Source organism: Cupressus sempervirens, chromosome 7 (genome assembly GCF_028749045.1).
Source record: "Cupressus sempervirens isolate cs-2001-9-10 chromosome 7, ASM2874904v1, whole genome shotgun sequence".
Lineage (NCBI taxonomy): Eukaryota > Viridiplantae > Streptophyta > Pinopsida > Cupressales > Cupressaceae > Cupressus > Cupressus sempervirens.
The window spans coordinates 315741279-315763434 of record NC_143124.1 but is presented as its reverse complement, the minus strand read 5'-3'; the positions used below and the strand labels follow the sequence as shown (position 1 = coordinate 315763434).

The window sequence follows — 22156 nt, the reverse complement described above, 5'->3', positions numbered from 1 at the left end:
AGTCTGTTATTATTCTCAGAATACTAAAAGCTATATAGTATTCTTACAGAAACTAATTTTATTTTCATTAAAAAAGGTATAAGACTTTCTCATAGTTAAAAAATAATAAGATAGAAGTGATTTTCTTTGAGTTTCCTAAAAAAATTCTTTAATTCGGTTGAACTTGTTTAAGTAAAATCAATTATATAAGCAAATATTTATTTAAGTTTTAAAATATACAAAATCGGGTTTAAATTTAGACATTTTATAAACGTAACAATGTGTAGAATTTTTTAAAACATTTTATAATTTTGCCAGTTCATTACAAATATAAGATTCCAGTACGTGACTAGAATAGGAGAATAATTTGTATATATACAGAGTGGTATAGTTCGCTTGGAACATAACCTATAGTTTGGTGCAAAATAAGACGATGATTCGCGCTGTTTCGATTTTGCTTGTGCTGGTCTGTATTGTGCGGACGCCAAACCCCAGCGGTGCTCGCCTGTTCCATCTGTGCAATGCGGCAGCCATGAATGCGAGATCTTCAATTACGAGGCCATCTGGGAGGACTGTTCTTCTTGCAAGGCGGCCAACGTTGCATTACCCACTTCAGAAGCCCGACTCTTGCGCGCCGTTTCCCACGCTGTTCGAAACAAGCAGAAGATCAGAGTGGTGAGCAAACACGCTCACAGTATCTCAATGCTTGTCTGCGTTGAAAGAAAACGGCTCATCATTTCAACACAGAATTATGACTCCGTCATTGAAGTGAGCAGCGAGGCTGATGAGAGACGTGATTGAATCAGCTGCAAAGCACGGCCTCCCTCTGCCCTCAATGACTTACATAAGCGGAGTTTCTGCAGCCGGTGTTATTTCAACTGGAGCGCACGGCAGCAGCTTTGCTGGGAGAGGCGGCGGAGTTTATGAATACGTGGTGGGAATGAGAATCGTAGTTCCTGCGTCTCCCTCAGAAGGGTATTCGAAGATCTTAGTTTTGACCGAATCAGATGAAGATCTCAAAGAGGCAAAATTGTCACTGGGAACACTGGGAGCGATTTCAGAGATGACATCCTCTCTGGAGCAAATGTTTAAAAGATCTGTTTCCGTCTCGGTGAGGGATGATCACGATCTGGAAAATGAAGCCGAACGCTTTCTCACAGCAGTAGCACGGCCATAGGTAGTCCCATCAGAGTGTCTGACATTGAGACAAATGCTTCTCTAGGTATATGCTCTTTAACTTGTCAATCTTCTTCTTTTTTATATGATTTAGAGTATCCATTCTAGTTTTGTGAGTTTGCAGCACATTCTCCATCCTTTGGGGTAAGATTCCCTTGTCATTTTTTAACCATGTCAGAGTTTTGCATTGGACAATTTCCAATCATTCAATTTTACCAATAGACAAAATATCTATTGATTTGAATCTTATTTTATTACATATTAAGCTTTCAATCCTGAATCTTCTTCTGCTAAAAGCAGACAGGTATGAAGTATTGGTTCCCTGCTAAGAGAGCTATTCTCACCTCATTCCTTATGATTCTTATCTTGATTTGACACAATCTTATTTTATAAGAAATCTTGGTATATGCTTTAACCTTTAGTTCTGTTTTCTTTTAATTGGCTCAAACCCCTGTTTTTGAGTGGACTGAGATATATATTCTGATTTGAATTATTTGTATAGGTTTATTGTTTCATTCTTTATTATGTCTGTGTATTTTCCATTCAGTTAGACTTTATTTCTGCAGTCTCCTTTAGAATCATTCAATTCCATCAGCAAACTCGAGATTTATAGATTTCAATCTGATTTTAGAACTTACTAATTTTCTTTTATTTTAACCCTTCAATCCATTTTTCAATGGGTGAAGACTCAAGGGTATCTATTTTTCTGAATTTGTAGAATATATGATTCTGTTATAATGTGATAAGGACTCAGGAATTTTTTATTTTTTCTAGATAGACACATTTTTCAAACCCTTCAAATTCACCAATACAATAGAGAACTATTATATACTCGATCTTATTTGAAGACTTACCTTTTATTATTATTTTTATTTTTATTTGATAATGGAAGCTTTGTTATAAAAATACATCTTATTTGCTTTGTGTTTGCGCTTCAGTCGATTCAATCCAGGCAAAAGCAAACGTGACTGCAATTTGTGACCGGATCGAAAGCAGGCTGCTTCAATATCCGGCGGGCGGCAACGGGTTTTTGAATGACGGTAAACTTTTCACTGGCTACCCGGTGGTGGGTTTCAATCACCGTATGCAGACATCCGGTGACTGCGAACAAGTTTCTGAGCAAACGGATGAGAGCTGTACATCGACGCAGGTATTAGATAAGAATAAAACATGTTTGTGGGATCGCCGCGTCCACACAGCTAAGCTCTTTAATGTTGAATTTGGAGTGCCTTTGTCTCGGTTCAGAGAGGTCGTAGAGGATGTAAAGAAAATAAGAGATTTGGATCCCCAAAGGCTGTGCGACACAACTATGATGGTTGTTAGGTCTCTTAAAAAGTTTGAGGCGTACCTGGGGCCTTCTAAGAATTAGGTGAGGTTTGAATATTTATCTTACCGACCAAGGGAAGCGGGGATGCCCAAGTGGAACGAAGCTGTGTTTCAAGAGATGGAGCAGATGGTGATTGAGAAGCATGGAGTGGGGCTGCACTGGGGAAAGTCTGGAGGTCATTTGTTTGGAGGATTGACCAAGCGGATGGTGAACTTGAAGGGATTTTTAGAGGTGAAGGCAAGATTTGATCCGAACGGTGTGTTTTCGAATGATTGGACCGATGGTTTGTTCGGAATTGGAGGGAAAGGTGTGGAGGAGTTGAGAGATGGATGTGCACTGGATAAGATGTGTAAATGTAGGTAGGATAAACATTGTACTCCAGATAAAGGATTTCTTTGTTTGCCAGGGAGAGTATGGAAGAATGCTCGTGTTTGTAGAAAGGTTAACTGAAAAGATAATAGTTTCATCCTTAAACATTTCATGAGAACTAGTTCCATGAGCAACTGGTACTATGTTGAAAGCTTAAGGGCCTGATTGTTTGTCGGCATAGGAATAGAAAATTAGAATAGAAATGGAAATGTGGAATGAGAATGAGAAAGAGCAATCCCATTCTTATTTCCACTTTGATAATTATATATTCCACTTCCGTAATTATTTTTAGTATAGAGATTATAGAGCTCAAGAAGATTAAAATATAGACAATATACTTCTAAATCCTTTCATTCAACAAATAAAAAAGGTGTTTTTATCTTGAAATTCTACACATGAGAATAGAAATTTTAAAAACATTTTTGCTATTAAATAACCATAGAAATGTATAGATGCTAATTTATAATTCTAAATGTAAATTTATTCTAATTAGTAAATAATATTACAATATGAAGTCGTGCTCTAAAAATGATTAACAACTAATATATTAAAAATGAATTTTCTATTAGAATATTTTAATGATGGTTCAACAATGGTGAGTATATTGATAATGAAATTGTAGGATGTTTTAATTTTAATTTAATTAGACAATAGATTTATAATTCATGATACTATTAAGATTAAATTCATATTAGGTATCTTTTTGGAAAGGTCATCTATTTAACACTACTTCAATTAATTGACCTTGACCATGAGGTTTCCTCCTAGGTTAAAGTCTTCTCAGGTGCAATCTCATTTGTGAAACTTTCAACATGTGTTGTTCTTTGTGAACTATGTATTAAACATAGCCTTTAGCCAATCAATGGATAAGTGGGAAACATTTTTGGCAAGACAAATTGTCACACTCTTGTCTACATTCAACCATTTGGTTTTCAAATCAACTCATTTGAGCCATGTTCCATGTAGTGGTTCAAAAGATCCCACCTATTATGAGAATGAATCAAACACTTAGCTCACATTGAAGTTAGTTGATGTTAAAAGAGGTGAAGCATTTGCCTTTCCCAAGACACCATTGATTTGAGTACTACTTTGAAATAATAACACTCAACCATATATTTTTATCCAAAGTTATGCTCACTTAGCTTGCATTGTCATTTTCAAAGCCTTCAACAAGTGTTGTGCATGATAAACCATTCATTATATAGCCCCTTTATGTTATTAATTGATACCTTGCATCTATTTTTCACAACATGAAGAAGTATGATACTTTTATCGATATTCATCCATGTAATTTCTGATTAAAACTCATTGATCCATATAGTGATTCAGATAAACTCATCTCTCATGAGATCAAATGGAATACTTAGCACACATTGTAACTAGATAATTCTTATAGTATTGAAGCATTAGACATTTCTAAGAGTCATCTATCATGTTTCTACACCAACTTAAATACACTTAACCATATAGAGTTTCTTTGAAGCTTAAGCTCATCTAGTTAGAACCCTCATTTGTAAACTAACATAATATTTTGCACCTAATAAATTATTCATTATAGATCTTCTTAATATGCAACTAATAAATATATAATCATTTCCACAAAAATTCATACTATGATATTTCTTTTAGGAATCAAATATGTAGTTCCCAAATCAACTTCCCAAACCCATGTTTTAGTTCAAAAGAATCTATTTCTCATGAGATTGAATGAAGAACATTGCACTTATTTCATTTAGGTGATGGTCACAAAGGAACAACATTAGACCTTTCAGATAGGTCAACCACCTAAGTACTACTCTAAAACAAGCACAATTAACCATGGAATTTATAAATTTTGCCAAAAATTTCCTAGAACATTTGTTGGGGCCATTAAAAGCCTTTAGAAAAACTTGTAGTAAATGCATTTTAAAATTATTGGAGAAGGAACAATATGAAAATCCTAATGACAAGCTAGTAAGGAAACACTACAAATACTTTTTGAGAAATGGATAGAAAAATATTCCAAAATGAAGGAGAGTATTATATGATATTCTACAATACTAATTTATACTTTTATATATAGGTTTAACTTTACAAATAATGAGAAACATGAGCTAGTCAATTAGTAAAAATATAAGGGTTGAGCATTCTTGTTGGCAATGTGTTTAAGATATAGATTTCATAAAAGAATACGAATCTCTGAAAATAGGAAGTATTAGGGTATTTTAGATCTATTAAATTTTTATAATTAAAATAGTTTACTACATTCCTTCCATGAAAATGAAAGAATACATTAGAGGATCATTGTGTTTGATTGGTTGCGACAATATTATGTATACCACATTTTAAAGGGGAAAAAAATACTACCATCTTTGAAGATCTCTAAATATGAATATCTCTAAATATGAATATTAATTAAAAGGTTAATATTTATTTAAATTTCAGAATATGAAAAGTAAAATTTAATATAAAAGTGACAATGTGTGAAAGATTTTCCAAACCTTTGAAATAGTAATAATCTGAGCATATGAAAACTAGTATTTAATAGAGACTCAACAATGTGTGGAAGGTTTTTGAAATGTGTATAAGATTATATTAAATGACTAGAAGTTGAGATGAATTTGTATATATGCACACTAGTATATTGAACATAACCTACCTAGCAGGAAATATAAAGGGTGATTCACATTGTAGAAATGTATAAGTAAGTATTTAGAGTTCTTAAAATAAAAGCTTATTTAAACAAGGGTTATGTGTAGCTCTAGTCCCAGACATTGGAAAATTTAGTAGGAAGAATGTATGCAATGATAAGAAAAACAAGCTTCAAAAGAGGTCAAATGGAAGGTTTCATATAGGATTTTGTCATATTAAGAGTTTCTCAGCTGGAAGTATTTTTCTCCTACAACTTGGTTCTTTGGCATGGCTTATTTTTAAATGTTGCAAATATCATGCACTACTATAAACATTTCATTCAAACTTTAAATTTGGGGAAACTTGTGAGCTATTTGAAAATATATAATCTAGCATAGGAAAATATATAGATTATTTATTTGGTAGATTAGGTGCTTGATCCATCATCGGTAGCATATGGCTTATTGACAAGTAACATTAGTAGAAGTTGTTGATTTAGTTGAAGCAACGCTTTAAGTTGTTTATCCAACAAGCCAAATAGAGAATATAAATAAGTAGACCCAAAAACATATCCAATACCAGTAACAACACCTTGGCTACCAATGTAGTAGCAAAGTAAGAAACAAGGGTAACAACTTACCAATCAAACTTATTGTTTGTTGTTGCTTTTGAGCATTCCTGCTATTTTTCTCAGATCATTTTCTAATGATTTAATTTATTAGTAGAGTCCATTTATTTAACTTATTGGTAAATAAAGGGCTCCATATGTTCATTTTGAGTTTGCTAGAGGGACTTTTATAAGTTTCTTAGTATTATTCATTATTTTTCTACAACCTTCTTGTTGGAATAAATCAACATGTAGCAAGTCATAGTTTAAGTTCTAATAGGAGTTGGTCTAGAACTAGTGATATGTTCACAATTCTAGTTTATTGTCAACAATCTAAGTTTGTTGTCAATAAGGCATAGTTTTCTATTAATTAGTCACAACTTGATGTAGAAATTGTTTCCAATTTATAGGAGAATATTTGGCTATTGTTTCTATATAAATATGTATTGCTTATGCTATTTTCAATAAACAAAATCAATGAACTCTTTATTTTCTCTATTTTATGCTTTTTATTCTTGTTGTTCTATTTTCTAATGTTGTATCAAATTATAGGAATTTTATCATGCCCTATTGTGTTGTTGTTTCTTAGTTCAGCCTTTGATGATAGCATTGCAAAATAAGTTCATAAAGAAAGTGGTCTAATTCAGCCTTCTAGAAGTGGAAATAAGGTGTGACAATGCCATGTTTGAGTTGATTTGCTAAAATTTACAACTGGTATATGTTCAACAGTCTAATTTGGGTTAAAGGATCGGTAACTTTTCATTATTATTTTTTCTTTACTTAGATAAAAAATGATAAGTTTATTTGATACTTATCTAACTAAGTCAAACAAGTGAGATGGTTCCAATTATGTTAATTGGAAGTTTAAGATCCATACACTAATGGAGGGATATAATGTGTGGACTATTGTAAAGGGTTATGAGGCTAAACCTACTATACCTCCAAATATTGTTCAAGATTGGGAGAAAAGAGAAAGAAAAGCCAAGATTCTTTTACAAATGTCTATGAAAGACTTTATCATCCCTCATATAAGGGATATCACTACTTCTACTAGTACTTGGAATACCTTAAAAGGTTTGTATGAGATTAAAAATTCAAACATATAATTTCTTTAAAGAGCAAGTTACTTTCAATTAAAATGGAAGAAAATAAAAATGTTAGCAGATACTTATCTAGAATCAAGGATTTAAGGGATAAATTAGCTACATTGGTGAATCAGTTTCAAGTAGTGATTTAGTTACTATTACTTTGAATGGAATGGTGAATGATTATCAAGTATTTATTGCGAGTTTGGCTGCAAGAGAAAATGTTCCTTCTTTTGAGAATTTTGTAGGTATCCTTCTTCAAGAAGAAGAAAGAAATAATCACGTGGACAATATATTTAAGAGTGCAGATTTAGCTTTGATTGCAAAAAACAAGAAGTCATTCAAAGGAAAATAATGGCCAATGAATAAAGAAGGTTATAAATTTCACGATCAAGGCTATAGCAATGAAAAGAGGTATCAAGAAGGGGTATCCTCTAAACCAAATATGAACAAAAATGGTAATTGTAAATAGTATTGAAAGTTTTGACATTATGCTTATGAATGTAGAAAATAGAAGTATAATGAGTCCAAAAACAATGAATATGAAGGTAATTTTGTGAATGGTCATCAAGATACAATAAGTGAATCAAGATACAATGGTAATTTAAAATTGTTTGTTCCTAATTTTTCTCTTTCAACTGAATCAAGTGATTGTAACGATTGGTTTAAAGATTCATGGGCATCAGTTCACACATCATGGCATAAAAGCTAGTTTAAAATTTTCCAAGAGAAGGATGAGTGATAGAATGAGCTATTTAGGAGATAAGAAGTCACATGAAGTAAAAGGATTTCGTGATATAAGTGTGCAATTACCTAATGGCCATGTAAAGAAACTTTCTAATGTTATGTATGTCTGCGGAATTAAAAAGAATTTGATTTCAATTTCAGCAATAATTGATGAAGGTCTAAAATTTGAGTTCTCGAAGGTAGATTGCCAAGTTAAAGATATGAAAAATCAAAATAATGTGATTGCTAAAGGAATCAAGACAGGAGGTTTGTATAAACTTAATATCAATACAAAAAATTATCATGCAATGACTTCTGCAAGTGTGTCTACTAAAGAGGTATGGTCATCTAAATTTAAAAGATTTGATTTCTCTATAAAGTAAAGAGGTGGTGCAAGGTCCTCAAATATTTAAGGATGAACAAATAAGCTATGATGGATGTGCATTAGGAAAACAACATAGAAATGAATTTCCAATAAGAACCAATGTAAAGGAAAGAACTATTTTTGAACTAGTGTATTTAGGTGTGTGCGGTCCTATGCAAACTCAATCACTTGGAGGATTATGTTACTTTCTTATATCTATTGATGATTGCACTAGATACACTTGGCTATATTTCTTAAGAAATAATAGTGATTTTTTTGAATATTTCAAAGAATTCAAAACTATGATAGCAAGAAAAAATAGCTCATAGTTTAAAGATCTTTACATCAAATCAATGGGGGGATATATGTTAGAAAGTTTTGTGAAATGTTATAAGATAATGTAAATCTTAAGTAATATGTTATTACCCATAGTCGTGAAAAAAATGGTGTAGCTAAAAGGAAAAAATTTCTTTTTTTTTGAATGTACTAGCAGTAATGTAAAAGAAAAGAGTCTCCCTAATATAGTTTTGTATTTTATGAATAAAAGACCTACCAAGTATATTGCAAACAAAACTCCTTAAAAATATTTTCTCTAAATTAGGCTAGTTTTTAGTCATTTGAGAATTTTTGGAAGTAAGCTATATTGTCATATTCCAAAAGAGAATAGAAGGAAACTTGATTCAAAGTTATTGAAATGTATAGTTTTTGGTTATTGTATTGATCAGAAGGCGTTCAGGATGTATAATCTCACTACTCATAAGTTGTTTTCTAGTAGAGATGTTATATTTCATGAATTTGTAGTTGATGTGTTGGAATTATAATAGGAGTAAATGAGAGGGGAGGGGTGAGTCAATTACTCAAAAAATAAATCCCAAATCCCTTAGATGTTAGTAAAAGACATAAACTCTATTGGAAATGTTGTTGCTTGGTCAAGACACAAGAACTTGGTTAATAATGATAATATGTTGTAACTCGCTAACCATTAAAATAACAACTGTAACTCAACAAATAATGAACAAGCATAACTTAAGATATTATTTGTGATTAACCTTTCTTAACTTAGTTTCATACATATAAAAGAAATAGCATGAACACAATAGACACCAATATTTAATGTGGAAACTCAATTTGGGAAAAACCACCAATTGCAACTAGTTACTAATTTTCACTTTTTTAAAGTCAGCCCTATTAGGGGCCAACCCTGTTAAAGGTTACAAAATACACTATTATGAGTGACCGTGTTAGAGGATTTTATCACCCTATTAGAAGTGGCCTTGTTAGAGGACTTTAGACAGTTCAATCTAGAAATGCCACATTGTTAGAGGATTTACAAATAGTTGTTAAGCCAACTCTATTAAGAGATTTAGTTCACTGCTACAATGGTTAGAGAGTAACAATGAAATGACCTAATTTCTGATGCAACTATATTGCTGATTTCAGATCTCAATTCTTGTTCAAATACTTGATCTTTCCTGATTGAATGTATCTTTGTAGCTCCTTAAGGATATTCTTCTTACCCTTGCAATTTTCTTCCTCTTAGCATCTCATATTCCTCCATACACTTACCCACATTCAATCCTCAAATTGACCTTATACTTATAACATAGACCATTTCAAGTTAGCTTAAATAAATTTTAGAATAATTAATATTCATCTTCTTAGTTGACAAGAACCAAAATCCAAAACCATTAAACTCAATATGCCAAAACAACAAAATTATTCGTTATTTGAACCTGGTCGGTAGACACTAATTCAAAAATAATTTTCCTTTGTTAACCAAGTGAACTTGGTTAAGACTGCATCTTTGCAAACATCCTTTGGTAACCAAGTGAGCTTAGTTGGCATTGGTTCCATCAAAATTTCCTTTGTTAATCAAGTGAGCTCAATTAACACTCAACTTCTGTTGACTTCTCTTTGATGCCTAAGTGAACTCAGTAGACACTGTCTTGTAAACTTGGAAAACACTAGAATGATCGATAGACATAGGAAACTATCCTCATTACCCAAGTTATCTTAGCATACACTGATTAGCAAAGATATGATATTTTTTGTAACATCAGAGACAATATAAAATTGATCAATTATTTTCAACATGATGTTCATCATGAAGAAAATCTGAAAAAAATCCATTTCAATAAAGCTACTTGTAGAACATGATTTTGACACCCACATTTTCATTTCTATCAATGGGCAAAAAGAAGGATACATTGCATGGGAAATAAGGAAGGAGCCTAGAACAAAAGGTTGTGCAAGAACATAGAACAATATCCAATCTATATTAAAAGGGAAATAAAGATAATGTAGGAATAAAAAATAAACTGACACTTGAGATAGAATGCCAGAGTAGAGCACTAAAAGTGGAATGCTGAAAATGATTAATTTTGGATAGCTATTGACAAAGTGTCTCAGGGTAATCTTCCACATATCTTTTATAAGAAAGCTATAGTTCAACCAAAGAAGCCCTTCTTTGTAAACCCTAAGATTTTTCTATAATGGGTGGTTAGATCATCTCAGCCACCATTTGATATTTGTGATGGTACTCCTCCTGATAGTCCGAAGGATAACCAAGATACTCCTATTCTAAGAAAGGAGGATGTTCCTCCTAATATTCTGAAGGATATCAAAGATTATTTTGATATGAGAATGGAGGATTTTTTCCCTCTAAAAGATGTTTTTGAGCATGTTCTTGTGCCTATAGGGAAAATCCCATGTGTTTCTAGCTTTGAATTGGGGGAATCTTCACAATCTACCACTTCTAGGAAAGTTTTGAAGGATGCACTTAATTATGGTAAGGTTCAACCTAGTTTATTGTCACACCCTATTGTCTCTTTTTAGGAGGTAGTCTCTTTTGGTAATAATTATCAACATTTGTAGGGAACTCCCTTCAAACCAATATCTAGTGCTAATGATGGAAGACTAAATAAGAAATAAGAGGTTTAGTTGAAAGGATAGGATAGAAGAGGTTTTAATCTTAAACCCAATACTTTAGTATGGAGGTGAAAACAAAATTAGATTCCACTTCAATAGGTCCCCTCAATAAAAATCTCTCCTAAGGTACATGATATTTCCTTATATGTTCATGTTTCTGAACAAAAAATTTATATTTTAGAGTAGGAGGCTCTTATTGTTTGTATCTTGACCAATGATCTTTTACAATTTGATGTCTACATTTTGACCTCTCATAAATGGAACAATGCTCATGAGGTAATCTTTCACACTATAAATTTCTCCTTTTTCACTGTTATCTTTAATTTTGTAAATGATAGAAACTCTATTCATCATAAAGTGCGGTTTTGTTGTGGATATGGCATTGTAACTTTTGCATTTGCTCGGAATTTTAAACCTGAAATGTTACATTGTGGTTTTCATCCATTCTAGATTGCATTGTCTTCCCTCCCTCTTGAATATATGGATTCTAGCTAATAAAATTGGTATTTTTATTTGGCATGATTACATTCCATTGGAACACCTTTGTCATATGCCTCATTTTTGTATTCTTTTTAAAAGTGACTCGATTCCTCTACAATTTTTGAAGATTAATTTGAAATGGAGAACTTGGGAACAAATCCTTATGATTCAAGATGTAGAAATAATTCAAAAATTTGAGGAAAAATTAGGTCATATCTCAAATAATCCTAAAGGATATTGAGATCTTTGTAAAGACCATATTTCTATTTCTTCAAAATGTATTCTTTGTCAGACACATTTAAGTGAGCAGTTTCAGTTGGTCTCCAAGTCTTTTCATATTTCTTCAACTGACAAGGTCTCTCAATAAATGTTTTTTGATGTTATTGAAAAATCACAATAGGTAGATGTTTTTTAATGCCCCACCAAGGGATCCAAAGAATTAACCTAGAATTTCACTAAGTTTGGTAGCATTTTTTTTTTCAAAACATGAAAGTAAATACCACATATAACTTATGCACAATAATGGAAGTAATAGCAATGTCCATCTAAAAGTAATCATAACATACACAACTGGTTACATTCTATAAAGATACCTTAACGTTGAATTACATCTAAACAACTAACATACATGAATCCATCTAGTACAACACCCACATGAAATAATAATGATAAGTCCAATGTTCATACATTACATTTCCAAATGCTCAATTATCCACTATACATGTCATAGGGTATGAAAAGCCTAAAATAATATACATATGTGAGATAAGATACATCATCCTATTCTAATCCATGATACATCAAAGTAAAGATAATCACATGATACACATGATACATGATCATAGAAGATATACATCCATCACAAAGATCAAACATAACAAACTAAGTGCACGGTTCCTCCCAACCATTAATAGCATCATTAGACCATCGTGGGCCCTACCCATCCCTCCGTGCATAACATTCCAAAATCACCAAAGAGATCATCAATATTAACATAATAGGAATGTCACTCCTAACATATACTATATCATATGCAGAAAGTAATCTAACATGAAAATAAAAGCATAAAATAACATTCTCTAACATATGCTAATCATCAATGAAAGGATACATATCCACCATCATGAAGGATGCATCAGCCACGATGTCTCAATGAATCTCAAATGATAAGAGTGGAAAAACACTACCACCCGACCGCGTGGTACCTAAGTGGTCCACTCCCATTGTGCTGAGGAGATAATCTCAAGTCCCAAATGGGCTATCCAAAACACATAGCATAAATCTCTGTAAGACCAGGAATCCTAAAAGTATACTAACTCAAAGGTTCCAATAATAAAACTGACATCTAATCCTAGAGGCACACAATGACATGTAGGAACCTACTATGCAAGCGAGAAAGTGTCATCGCATTTATCATGTACAAGTTACCCTGGCAGTTAGCTAAACTCCACGGGTCCATACTGATCTCATGCGGCCACTAGTATCCTCTCATACTGACGAGGCATACTATGGAATTCAAGGTCACAACCATGCATTCTCTCTACTCCCATCCTAGTCTATACAAGCACTCAAGCCATGGGCGAGAACCAAAACACTTATATTTTTAGGTTCATTCAGTTAGTATTAGGTGTGAATGTTTTCAGTTATTAATCCAACTTACAATGAGTTACCCTGGCAGCCTCTTAGGGCCTCGGCCCCCATTGCAAGCCACTTCCTGACACTACATGCAGCTATCCTACCCTAAGCTCATGGAATCATAAATCTCAAAATCACAAAAGATAATCCATAAAATCATCAAACATACATAAAAGCATCAAATCTCCATGAGCAAGCATCCATAGAAAATCATGATCACAACAGCTCTCTATTGGCAACTGAAGTATCACTGGTAATCAAAAGTATCCATTGGTTTTCAATAACCAAAATATATCTCAATCATACTGATCAAAGACTCCAAAATGGTTGAGTCAAAAAATGTCACAACATGACATCATCAAGAATAAATCCACATTTCAATCCCATCATGGCGACTAGAAAATAACCAAGGATAACTGATTGATGACCAAAAATGGTTAAGTCAAGTGTCTCATACATAAGAATCTCAACTATAACAATCAATAATTTGCAAACATTACATAGAGTATTTCATCACATCACCATGGTTGGGTTTATAAAGATCGAGATTAAAAACATCATCATGACATCACAATCACATCACCCTCAAGCCTCTGGTAGACGTCCTATAACTGGTCAACACTAGTCAACCCAAAACTCAAAACAATAGCATAAAGAATACACAATGCAAACACATGTTTTGGTTTTCCTAAATTTACATACTTGAATTTAAATGTAGGGTTCTCAGTTTATGTTTCCAAGTTTGGGGAATGAATGGAGGAATGAATTTGTCCTTAAAATCCATCTTTCAATTATAAACTTTGTCTGGAAACGTCCCCCTGCAAACTATCAATATAATTTATTTAATAATTTAAAACAATGAAATTATGAACCTTTAATCATTTATCATATAATAATAATTTAAATCTATTAATAACATATTTACATATTACATACATACATACATACATACATATATATATATATATACATACATACATATATAAATATATATATAATTATTATTACATTTTATTAAATCAAATTAATAATTTCGATTGATACCATATATCATATGAAAATTAAATAACAATGAAAAGTCAAATTCATATGAAACGACTGTCATACCATATATATAAAAAAGTGTGTACCCCTGGCGGTACGCAAGGCCCTGCAGTGATAGGGCTTGTGATGTTAGCGGGTACTATGTACCCCTGCCATCGTAGTACCTACGACAGTTGGTACACTGCGACTGTAGTGGGCACGGGGGTGCGGGTTTCATCTCTCTCCATTAATGCATATCACTTTTTTTTAAATCGCATAAGCGATTTTCCATTCGGGTATGCAATTTTGATTTTAATAAGGTTTAACATTTTTTTCAAAAATGTTTTCGATTACTAGTATGATGTTCAATTTTTAATTAAATAAATATATATTATATATACATATGTGTGTATATATATATATATATATACATATACATATACATACATACATATATATATATATATATATATATATATATATATATATATATATATATATATATATATATATATATATATATATATATATATATACATATACATACATATATATATATGTATGTATATATATATACATACATATACATCCATATATATACATACATATACATACATATATATACATACATATATATATATATATGTATATATATATATGTATGTATATATATATATATATATACATGTATATATATATATATATATATATACATACATATATATATATATATACATATATATATATATACATATATATATATATATATATATATATATATATATATATGGAGGTATATGTATATATATATATATACACACACACAGAGTTTTAAACATCACAGCATATAAACATGTATACATATATATATATAATTGAATATATGTGTGTGTGTGTGTGTGTGTGTGTGTGTGTGTGTGTGTGTGTGTGTGTGTGCAGATTCAAAAATATAAACATGTATATACATAGTTTATTTAGAATTTCTAATTTTTCAGAATTTTCTTATAAACTTTTAATCTCAAATTTATCCAAATATTAATCTAATGGATTTTGCTAGAATTTAAACCCTAGCCCTGTGAACTTTTCAGATCTATGCATATAATCAATTTTAACTACCCATATTGAGAATGCATACAAATTAAGTAGAAAAAGAAAACCCTCAGAAGACATATGGAAGATACGAAAAAGACAGGGAATGCAAAATGCGGAAATACCATAAGTAAAATCACAAGAATCTACCTACATTCTGATGCTAATTCACTCTTTATTAGAAAATCCACAGGGCAAGCTCCTCCCTTCTTCAGAGTTCCCTAGTCCTCCAATGCTCCAAATGCTCTCCACGCTATGTCTAAGCTTCTAGGAATGCCTGAATATAAAGAGCTCTTAGAAAATATCTAGAAACAGCTAGAAGGTGTCACCAACTAAGCATGTGTGTTTTCCAACCTTCTAGATGAGTCATAGGGTTGTAGCACCATGTGCTTAATTGATGCACTAACCCCTGTGTTGTTCACATATGAGAAATGAAAAGGTGTATTAACTCCCATGCAAGCTTATAACTCCAATTTACTTTTTATATAATTTCTATTTAAATATTTATAACTTTTATTTTAATTTTTATAACTTTTATTATTATTATTATTTATTTATTACTTTATTAATATTTTATTATTATTATTAATTTCTAATTTTCTTTTATTTAATTCTTTTTCCTCAATTAATTCTCATTTAATGAATTATAATCAAAATATCAAAACCCATGAAAATTTATATTAATTTTCTCAAATAATTAATTTATTAATTAAATCTATTTATTAGAACATAATTAATAGAAAATTCACCATAGACCTCCAAGATAAAATATGAAAACCCATCATAGAGAAATTCACACAAAATTAGTCTAAAGGGTTAAAAGTCATGAAATATGTCATCCGAGACATTCAATGGGTAAAATATCCAGATACTTGTCCTATCTCACTAGGACAAATGGTTTAAGGGTTTGGGATTTGGACTTGATAATTTATCTCCCTTCTCTTATCATTGAGATAGTATAATAGGGTTCGCCCATCCTGGCAATTCAGGGAAGTCAATACTCGGTACCTGCAACCTGCAGAAAAACCATGCATGTACATACAATATATAATGCTAAGCTAAAGAGACAATGGCAGGAAGTGGTGCATCATGTAGATCTTGACTAAGTAGGTGACTACGACTCCCTTCCTTAACCATATCAGAAATGCCATACAATAAGAAAACATGCAAACTATACACATGCAAGTATGGAGTAAGTATCCATAATAAAGCACATGAAATAATAAACCATTTGACTAATCATCAACAATAATTGAAATCAATGTAATGATCATCATGCATACATGAAATGTAAAGTCTAAATGATCTCATCATATAACCACTAAATCCATAACATAATGTCTGATAGTCTCAAAACAATACTACAAATCCATCAACATAAAACTAGTCCAACATAGTCTGATAATAACAACAACAATGTCTAGAAAAGATGTGAACGAGGGTAGACACTTCATCCACCCCCCCTTGGGTTAGGCTTACTCCTAGAAGCCTACAAACAGGTAGGGATATAACTCTCGTAATCTAGCTGCATCCTCCCAAGTAGCTGAAGATTCATCAGTAGGGTCCCATTGGACCCTTACCTACTCGATGGTTCGACCCTTGAGGGTCAAATCTCGCTGCTCCAGAATACGAACCAGCTCCAAAGCCAGCTGCCCATCCTCTACCTGCAATGCATTCCAATCCAGAATATGTACAATATCAAGAATATACTGCCGAAGCATTGAAACATGGAAAACATCATGAATGTAAGCTAGGCTGGGCGGTAGAGCAAGGCAGTAAGCAACCAGGCCAATCCTCTCTAGAATCTCTAATGGTCCCACAAAGTGAGGTGCTAGCTTAGAACCCTTTTCGTATTGGATCGGACTCTTTCACAGATGCACTCTCAAGAAAACCTTATCACCCACAACAAACTGCTTATCAGTTCTATGAGCATCAGCATACTTCTTCTGCCTATCCTGTGCCGTAGTCAAGTGCTCACGGATACACACTACCTGTTGCTCCATATCACGAAGCATCTCAAGACCCAACAGGATTCAATCCTCAAGGCTACCCCAACTCAATGATGTACGACAAGGACGTCCATATAATACCTAAAATGGTGCCATGCCAATAGAACTATGATACCCGTTATTGTAAGCAAACTCCACTAGGTAGAGATAGTCCTTCCAATGTGTATGCCTATCCATCACATACATCTGTAACATATCCTCCAAAACTTGATTCACCCTCTCTATCTGACCATCAATCTCTGGATGATATGCCAAACTGAAGTTTAACTGTGCTCCAAGCTCATACTGCAGCGATGTCCAGAATGCGGATGTGAATACAGGATCCCTGTTAGAAATAATCTTTCTAGGAATACCATGTAATCTCACAATGTCACACATAAAGACATTAGCTACTGAAGCTGCTTTCTAGGAAGACCTCATCAGTGAGAAATGTGCCACCTTAGTCAATCGATCAATGGTAACCATGATAGCATCATGACATCGAACAGTCATAGGTAATCCTACTATGAAATCCATGGAGATGATATCCCACTTCCAAGAAGGAATGAGATTTGGTTGCAAAAGTCTAGCCAAGTGCTGATGCTTTGCTTAAACTCTCTGACACTTAAGGCACCTAGCCACAAAATCAGCAAAGTCTCGCTTCATCCCAGACCAAAAGAACAAACGTCTCAAATCAGCATGCATCTTCTTGACACCTAGATGTGCTGAGTAAGGTGTACGATGGGCTTCTGCTACAATCAAGGTGCGAAGCTCATCCAAAGATGGCACATAAATCCTCCCCAAATATCTCAAAAGACCATCTGATTCTTGAAGGTCTCTTGCAAACTTACCTTCCAAAGGTCTTCCTGAATCTATCTCTCTGCACACTTCCTAATACCAAGAATCCATAGGAAGTGCCTAAAGAATTTGACTCCTCAAATCCACACTAAGAGTCATCGATGATACCACATGTCTCTTGTGACTCAAGGAATCCGCCACCACATTCTTGTTACCTTGAATGTACTTAACCTCAAAATCATACTCGCATAGAAACTCCATCCATTGCCTTTGGCAAGCATTCAAATTAGGCTGAGTGAAAATGTACTGAAGACTACGATGATCACTATGTAGCTCAAATCCACCTTATTAAAGCATGAACCACTGCTGCTAACTCAAGATCATGTGTAGGATAATTTAACTCATGATCCCTAAGCTTGTGTGATTCATATGCAATCACTCGTCCATTCTGCATCAACACTGCCTCAATCCCTTCAAGAGAAGCATCTGTACACACCATGAAATCACCCTGTAGATCAGGTACCGCTAAAATTGGTGCACTGGTCAAAAGATCTTTGAGCTTCTGGAAAGCTTCCTCACATTTCTCTATCCATACGAACTTCTTTCCTTTCCTCCGAAGAGAAGTAATAGGATGTGCTATCCTAGAGAAGTTCTGGACAAATCTGCGATAATAACCAGCTAGGCCCATGAAACTATGAGTCTCTGACACATTAGTCGGTGTAGGCCAATCTATTATTTCCTGAACCTTTGTAGGATCCACTGAAATACCATCGCCTAAAATGACATGCCCTAAATATTGAATCTCCGATTTGAAGAATTCACACTTAGCTGCATTGGCATAAAGTTGATTGTCTCTCAAACACTACAATACCAACTGCAGGTGTTCCTCATGCTCCTTCTAAGTCTTAGAATATATCAATATGTCATCAAGAAACACAAGTACAAACTTGTCTAGATAAGATCAGAACACATCATTCATCAAAATCATGAAAATCGATGGAGCATTAGTCAAGCCAAAAGGTACCGCTGTGAACTCATAATGCCCATAGCGCATTTGAAAAGCGGTCTTGTGAATATCAGCCTCCTTGATGCGAACTTGGTGGTATCCTAACTTAAGGTCAATCTTGGAGAATACTATAGCTCCCTTGATCTGATCAAATAAATCATCAATCCTAGGCAAAGGATACCTGTTCTTAATAGTCACCTTATTCAACTGTCTGTAATCAATACAAAGGCGCAAAGATCCATCTTTCTTCTTCACAAAGAGAACTGGAGCTCCCCATGGTGATACACTAGGTCGAATGCTCCCTTTGGCTAGAAGTTCCTCTAGCTGAAGACGTAACTCACCCAATTCCTTTGTAGTCATATGATAAGGAGCTTTAGAGATAGGCTCCACTCCAAGAATCAGATCAATACTATAGTCAATGTCTCTCTTTGGAAGCACGCCTAGAATCTCACTTGGAAAAACATCTGCGTACTACTGCAAAATTGGGTGATCTAATGTCTTCCTTATAGGATCTTCCTCATCAAGATCATTTACCATAACAGCAAATATCTGACATCCCTTACAAAAACTCTGCTTCATTTGCATAGTAGAAATCATCCACAGAGATATAGGCCTTGGTATCCCAACTATCTTCACATCATTCCCTTGGTCATCTTGGCACATAATAGTCTTCTACCTGCAATCTATACTGGCTCTATGAGATCCAAGCTAGTCCATGCCTAAAACCACATCATAGGAACTAAGTGGTATGACTCAAAGATCCACTACAGTATCAAAGCTTCCTAAGCTAAGCCCACACTTATGAACTACAGAATCTGTGGAGACCTTAATGCCTGAGGCTAGTTCATCTTGCCAACCATGATCTTGCTTCACCACATCGAGCTTACACTTAGAAACTATAGATGATGAAATAAATGAATATGTAGCTCCTAAATCAAACAATACTGAAAGAGATATACCTCGAATAGCACCTGTGGTCTCAACCACTATTCTCTGATGATCTAGCTGACGGATATCTACTGCTACAAACACTCTATGGGCTCTACCTACATCACCCACTGTAGGCTCTGAAACTGTAGGCCTAGGTCCTGAAAACTGAGGTGCTCGCTGTGGACACTAAGCTGCATAATGTCCAATCTGACCACATGAAAAAAATTTTGTATTCCTGCCAGATCCTCTAACCATAGGTGGTACATTTGATTACTGACGACTATTCCTACTAACAAAAGATTGGCTACTCTGAGCTGGCTGATTGGGCTGATTTTGTTTATTGCATTGAGCATTGTGGTTGTTCTTGGAATTAGAACCTTTTCCACCACCTTGAGCCTAAGAATTTGATCCCTTCTGTTGTTGTGTCTGTTGAGACTATTGTTGATACTGTTTCCCCTTAGAGAAAGAATGCTTCTTGTTACCACCTGAATTGTAATTGCCTTTAGGTCTTGATGCTACTGGCGCTCCTACAAAACCTCCTTGACCAAGGTTGACACTTTGCTCAACAAGGATAACTCAACATACCACATCCTTGAGGGTTTTTGGCTCAAATACCTTGACACCCCCAATTATACGATTGTTCAAACCCCTAATAAAGTGTTGTGTCAACTGAGCTAAATTTTAACTGAATCCTGAAAAAAGACATGAGCTCATAAAACTTATGCTCATACTTGGTCACTGACATAGTGTACTGTCTGAGGTTATGAAATTCATCTGCCCTTTGCTATTTCCATTCCTCTGGTAGGAATTGTTCACAAAAAAATTGCAAGAATAGATCCCACGTAACACTGCTCATATTGATTTCCAACTTCTTCTCCTCAATTGTCCACCAAGTGGCCCCAAAATTCTCCAAATTAGTGATCGCAAATCTTACCTTAACATTGCTGTCAAAATCTTGCATGGCAAAAATTCTGTCAAGGGAAATAAGCCACTATTCAGCCACATAACCAGAACCTTTCCCATTGAAAGGCCTGACCTTGGATCTTGAAAGATCTTTCAACTGAGTGGACACAATGGACCTTTGACGATCCTTCTAAGGACTCCTAAATCTGGGTCTATGCTCTTTTTCTATCTGGTGTGCTTTGGGCTGTTCTTGAATAGGAGGTAGATGTTCAAGAATAGTCTACATCATCTGTCTCAAACCAACCTCTTCAGACTTAGCTTGGTCCTCTCTATGACTCTCTTCCTGCTGCCTACTAGTGTGCTCTTCCCTACTCTCTACATGAGATGATCCCTCATGGGCAGACTCATGGACACTGATAGCTCTGCCACAACCATAGCCTCTACCATGACCTCTACCATAGCCTCTAATAGAAGACTTAGTCTTAGATACCATCCTACAGCAATACAAAGTACTATTACAATCAAAGGCACATGTTTGCAATAGACTAAGTTCAATTCTATGTTTAGGTTTAAGTAAAATTTTTAGTTTTGAAAACTAAGTGTTGAAGTATGAAAAATATTCAAGTAATAGTTCAAGTTCTATTTCCTGGTTTCAAGTTTAAAAATATACACTTAATAGTTCAAAGTTTTCTAGTTGTTCCAAAATACCTAGAGCTCCCAATGTAGAAACTCGCGCTCTGATATCAAATGTAATGCCCCGCCAAGGGATCCAAAGAATTAACCTAGAATTTCACTAAGTTTGGTAGCAATTTTTTTTTTAAAACATGAAAGTAAATACCACATATAACTTATGCACAATAATGGAAGCAATAGAAATGTCCATCTAAAAGTAATCATAACATACACAACTGGTTACATTCTTTAAAGATCCCTTAACGTTGAATTACATCTAAACAACTAACATACATGAATCCATCTAGTACAACACCCACATGAAATAATAATGATAAGTCCAATGCTCATACATTACATTTCCAAATGCTCAATCATCCACTGTACATGTCACAAGGTATGAAAAGCCTAAAATAATATACATATGTGAGATAAGATACATTATCCTATTCTAATCCATG

At 33.8% G+C, this 22156-nt stretch overlaps 1 pseudogene; it reads left to right on the top strand.

Annotated features, from left to right (window-relative positions):
* The first annotated feature begins 258 nt into the window (after nucleotides 1-258).
* Nucleotides 259-2932, top strand: LOC149546685 (L-gulonolactone oxidase 3-like; annotated as a pseudogene).
* The last annotated feature ends 19224 nt before the right edge of the window (nucleotides 2933-22156 follow it).